Raw genomic sequence first — 6,000 nt, forward strand, 5'->3', positions numbered from 1 at the left:
GCAGGCAGGCAGGCAGGCAGGCAGGCAGGCAGGCAGGCAGGCAGGCAGGCAGGCAGGCAGGCAGGCAGGCAGGCAGGCAGGCAGGCAGGCAGGCAGGCAGGCAGGCAGGCAGGCAGGCAGGCAGGCAGGCAGGCAGGCAGGCAGGCAGGCAGGCAGGCAGGCAGGCAGGCAGGCAGGCAGGCAGGCAGGCAGGCAGGCAGGCAGGCAGGCAGGCAGGCAGGCAGGCAGGCAGGCAGGCAGGCAGGCAGGCAGGCAGGCAGGCAGGCAGGCAGGCAGGCAGGCAGGCAGGCAGGCAGGCAGGCAGGCAGGCAGGCAGGCAGGCAGGCAGGCAGGCAGGCAGGCAGGCAGGCAGGCAGGCAGGCAGGCAGGCAGGCAGGCAGGCAGGCAGGCAGGCAGGCAGGCAGGCAGGCAGGCAGGCAGGCAGGCAGGCAGGCAGGCAGGCAGGCAGGCAGGCAGGCAGGCAGGCAGGCAGGCAGGCAGGCAGGCAGGCAGGCAGGCAGGCAGGCAGGCAGGCAGGCAGGCAGGCAGGCAGGCAGGCAGGCAGGCAGGCAGGCAGGCAGGCAGGCAGGCAGGCAGGCAGGCAGGCAGGCAGGCAGGCAGGCAGGCAGGCAGGCAGGCAGGCAGGCAGGCAGGCAGGCAGGCAGGCAGGCAGGCAGGCAGGCAGGCAGGCAGGCAGGCAGGCAGGCAGGCAGGCAGGCAGGCAGGCAGGCAGGCAGGCAGGCAGGCAGGCAGGCAGGCAGGCAGGCAGGCAGGCAGGCAGGCAGGCAGGCAGGCAGGCAGGCAGGCAGGCAGGCAGGCAGGCAGGCAGGCAGGCAGGCAGGCAGGCAGGCAGGCAGGCAGGCAGGCAGGCAGGCAGGCAGGCAGGCAGGCAGGCAGGCAGGCAGGCAGGCAGGCAGGCAGGCAGGCAGGCAGGCAGGCAGGCAGGCAGGCAGGCAGGCAGGCAGGCAGGCAGGCAGGCAGGCAGGCAGGCAGGCAGGCAGGCAGGCAGGCAGGCAGGCAGGCAGGCAGGCAGGCAGGCAGGCAGGCAGGCAGGCAGGCAGGCAGGCAGGCAGGCAGGCAGGCAGGCAGGCAGGCAGGCAGGCAGGCAGGCAGGCAGGCAGGCAGGCAGGCAGGCAGGCAGGCAGGCAGGCAGGCAGGCAGGCAGGCAGGCAGGCAGGCAGGCAGGCAGGCAGGCAGGCAGGCAGGCAGGCAGGCAGGCAGGCAGGCAGGCAGGCAGGCAGGCAGGCAGGCAGGCAGGCAGGCAGGCAGGCAGGCAGGCAGGCAGGCAGGCAGGCAGGCAGGCAGGCAGGCAGGCAGGCAGGCAGGCAGGCAGGCAGGCAGGCAGGCAGGCAGGCAGGCAGGCAGGCAGGCAGGCAGGCAGGCAGGCAGGCAGGCAGGCAGGCAGGCAGGCAGGCAGGCAGGCAGGCAGGCAGGCAGGCAGGCAGGCAGGCAGGCAGGCAGGCAGGCAGGCAGGCAGGCAGGCAGGCAGGCAGGCAGGCAGGCAGGCAGGCAGGCAGGCAGGCAGGCAGGCAGGCAGGCAGGCAGGCAGGCAGGCAGGCAGGCAGGCAGGCAGGCAGGCAGGCAGGCAGGCAGGCAGGCAGGCAGGCAGGCAGGCAGGCAGGCAGGCAGGCAGGCAGGCAGGCAGGCAGGCAGGCAGGCAGGCAGGCAGGCAGGCAGGCAGGCAGGCAGGCAGGCAGGCAGGCAGGCAGGCAGGCAGGCAGGCAGGCAGGCAGGCAGGCAGGCAGGCAGGCAGGCAGGCAGGCAGGCAGGCAGGCAGGCAGGCAGGCAGGCAGGCAGGCAGGCAGGCAGGCAGGCAGGCAGGCAGGCAGGCAGGCAGGCAGGCAGGCAGGCAGGCAGGCAGGCAGGCAGGCAGGCAGGCAGGCAGGCAGGCAGGCAGGCAGGCAGGCAGGCAGGCAGGCAGGCAGGCAGGCAGGCAGGCAGGCAGGCAGGCAGGCAGGCAGGCAGGCAGGCAGGCAGGCAGGCAGGCAGGCAGGCAGGCAGGCAGGCAGGCAGGCAGGCAGGCAGGCAGGCAGGCAGGCAGGCAGGCAGGCAGGCAGGCAGGCAGGCAGGCAGGCAGGCAGGCAGGCAGGCAGGCAGGCAGGCAGGCAGGCAGGCAGGCAGGCAGGCAGGCAGGCAGGCAGGCAGGCAGGCAGGCAGGCAGGCAGGCAGGCAGGCAGGCAGGCAGGCAGGCAGGCAGGCAGGCAGGCAGGCAGGCAGGCAGGCAGGCAGGCAGGCAGGCAGGCAGGCAGGCAGGCAGGCAGGCAGGCAGGCAGGCAGGCAGGCAGGCAGGCAGGCAGGCAGGCAGGCAGGCAGGCAGGCAGGCAGGCAGGCAGGCAGGCAGGCAGGCAGGCAGGCAGGCAGGCAGGCAGGCAGGCAGGCAGGCAGGCAGGCAGGCAGGCAGGCAGGCAGGCAGGCAGGCAGGCAGGCAGGCAGGCAGGCAGGCAGGCAGGCAGGCAGGCAGGCAGGCAGGCAGGCAGGCAGGCAGGCAGGCAGGCAGGCAGGCAGGCAGGCAGGCAGGCAGGCAGGCAGGCAGGCAGGCAGGCAGGCAGGCAGGCAGGCAGGCAGGCAGGCAGGCAGGCAGGCAGGCAGGCAGGCAGGCAGGCAGGCAGGCAGGCAGGCAGGCAGGCAGGCAGGCAGGCAGGCAGGCAGGCAGGCAGGCAGGCAGGCAGGCAGGCAGGCAGGCAGGCAGGCAGGCAGGCAGGCAGGCAGGCAGGCAGGCAGGCAGGCAGGCAGGCAGGCAGGCAGGCAGGCAGGCAGGCAGGCAGGCAGGCAGGCAGGCAGGCAGGCAGGCAGGCAGGCAGGCAGGCAGGCAGGCAGGCAGGCAGGCAGGCAGGCAGGCAGGCAGGCAGGCAGGCAGGCAGGCAGGCAGGCAGGCAGGCAGGCAGGCAGGCAGGCAGGCAGGCAGGCAGGCAGGCAGGCAGGCAGGCAGGCAGGCAGGCAGGCAGGCAGGCAGGCAGGCAGGCAGGCAGGCAGGCAGGCAGGCAGGCAGGCAGGCAGGCAGGCAGGCAGGCAGGCAGGCAGGCAGGCAGGCAGGCAGGCAGGCAGGCAGGCAGGCAGGCAGGCAGGCAGGCAGGCAGGCAGGCAGGCAGGCAGGCAGGCAGGCAGGCAGGCAGGCAGGCAGGCAGGCAGGCAGGCAGGCAGGCAGGCAGGCAGGCAGGCAGGCAGGCAGGCAGGCAGGCAGGCAGGCAGGCAGGCAGGCAGGCAGGCAGGCAGGCAGGCAGGCAGGCAGGGTAGGTAGGTAGGTAGGTAGGTAGGTAGGTAGGTAGGTAGGTAGGTAGGTAGGATTAGGCAGTATAATAGCAAGAGCTTGGTGGCGCAACCCACAAAGTTCTAAAGGAGACGCTCATAACATCTATCCATCCATGTCATCCTAAAAAATCGAGCAGTGGCGACTGTGAACGCATGTGAATATGTGAACGCTACGTCAGCCGTGAACATCTATCCGCTGTCTGTTTTCCGTCGTTTTACTTGCGTGTGCTCTGTTGCTCGATGATGCACCCGGAAGGGTAGCCGTCATAAAGTGACGGGCGAGTGGTATAGCTGTTCGTTTTGTGGGGCTGGATCGTCGTCCACTGTGAGAACTAGGGCTAACACAGGTCTCTAAAGGCTTCAATAGCATCGGAAGTTACGGCCGTCGGCAAGAGTTGGCGCTAGTCCCCTGACATGGAGAGAAGCAAGAAGCGTCGGCAAACTACCGACGAAATACAGGTTCGGTGCGATGAGTACGTCAGGTGGACCTATCGCGAGGAAGCAGACTTCAGAACACAACAGGAGGCAGACTTGTCGACGCAGTTTGCATGCTATCTGCACACGCAGCGGGCTACGCTGAGGGCCGAAATCCATGATGCAAGGACGGATGCTGCTGGATTCCGCGAGCAGGCACAACGCCTCCAAGAGGACTTAGGGCAGCTAGAAGCGCGTTCTGGTCAGAGGCAAACGCAACGCGTGCGACAGCACCAGGCCGAACGTGAAGATGCTCGTGCGGAGACTGCCGCCCTAGCTGCGCGATCTGGTGCACAGCCTCCTAGAGCAACTTGCATGACTGAAAACAATGTGGCAGCCGGGGCAGGCTTAGGGTGGCCAACAGTGCCTCGCTGGCCCTCCACCGAACCAAGTGACGAGCCAGAGCGCGATTCAGGATCCGGACCAACACTCCTCCCGGCGGGGTACACAGGACACCGGAAACGAAGTGAAGCAGGATGGTGCAAATCGCAGCGATAAGTCGAACGTAGACATTAAGAAACCTCATAAGAGACGGACCTATCGCAACATCGCTAAGGAAATCATCCCTTGTGGAGACGGGAACGCACTACACATCGCTCAAGCACTACGTCTACACATTAAATGTGAGCTCAGCGTGAAAACCCGGTTCCTAAGGGGGGCAACAATTGATATGGCTCAACCTTTACTTCAGTGCTCCTGCGACGAGGCAGACAAGAGTGAGTGACTAGTGATTTTACATGCGGGCGTGAGTGATATTAACAAGAGCGCCCAACCGGAGGAGGTGGGCCAGTTCGTGCACGAACGCATAATCCGATACGCGCCGGAACTGGCGATATGCTCCGTCCCCGAATTACGTCACGAGGCAGAGAAGCACAAGCGCGAGCGATGCTACTGAATACACAATTGAAAAGCTGGGCACAAGTGGGACAGTAAAATTTCTGGACCTATCGGAAGCCGTACGGGGACAAGGCCGGTTAGCTTTAAGACGATATCCACTATCTCGCCTATACCAGCCGAAAGGTAGCCACAGAAGTCACAAAGCTAAATCGTCCTCTTTTATGACAACGAAAAGGGGGCAAACGTGCAGTCGGAGGCAATGCATGCAAGACGAGACTTGGGGATAAGAGCGACCGACAGTCGCTACGACAACGAGCACAACAGTGGAAACGCTCTTAAACCCAACTGAAGACTGGAGAGCACCCGCACAGAAGAACGCTGGCAGCGATCCCGGTGCACGAGCAGCCCCCACCACCGTGACACGCGCCCCGAGAACGTATCCAACACTTTACTCTCACGCCAAAGTACGCGGGTATACAGGCCAACTCCCACTAGCCCCCTCCAGCCAAAACTCAGCACCTGGGTTTACCGTTACCATCCACCAGTGGGGCCTCTACAGTGTGCCACACTGCCACAGGGTCTAATGAGGCAATCGCTGAACTCCTATTCGGGCATCGACCTATTCCGCATGGCGGTGACCGGGTCCACCACCATATTTCCCTCTAAGGGCCCCTGCAACAGGAGTAAAAGTGGCCAGAAGAAACACAGGCGTAGAAAAATAAAGTGGGGGATCGCTTTCAAGGTCGGATTCTTAAAGTTATGAACGGAGCCCGCCACGAGACAAAATTGGAGGAGCTTTACCGCATGCTGAGCGAAGAGCAGATCTCGCTGTATGCGGCGGCCAAAACTCATCTCAGAGACTTAAAGGAACCGCCCCTATACCCAGAGTGATGTTGGGCGGGCATGAACAGAGACAGCTGCAGCCGAAAAGGCGTAGGCGTCGCAGTCCTATGGAGGCGATCTTTGCGCTGGCAACGTGACGTGGGAAACTGCAGCGAACATATTTGGATAATGGAAGAGCTGCTTTGTGTGCCTACAGCAATTAGTCTAGTGTATTTTGCTGTGCACAATGCGTGTAGTGGTCAACAGTCAGTTGGTGAAATGCCTGTATGGGGACATCAAGCGAATGGCAAACTATACGTAGCTACATATAGCAGGTGACTTCAATGGCCATCTCTCAGAGCTGGACGGATGTACAGATGCAAATGGTGACCATCTTAGACGTCTAGCCAAGCGCCTGGATGCCCAAATCGCCAACATGGGTCCACGCTGTCAAGGACAGTACACAGGGTGCGCGCGCGGCAGCGTAACATACATTGATTATGCCTTAGTGCCTCTCGTCTCTCAGAGCTAATGGAATGGTTGGACATGACGACGAAGGCTTACACAGCCTGGGAAGTGATTACAACGGCCTGCGCATAGGCTTCAACCAGGCTCAGCGCAAAGTAGTGGAACAATAAG

The sequence above is a fragment of the Dermacentor andersoni genome, chromosome 9 (assembly GCF_023375885.2).
Source record: "Dermacentor andersoni chromosome 9, qqDerAnde1_hic_scaffold, whole genome shotgun sequence".
Lineage (NCBI taxonomy): Eukaryota > Metazoa > Arthropoda > Arachnida > Ixodida > Ixodidae > Dermacentor > Dermacentor andersoni.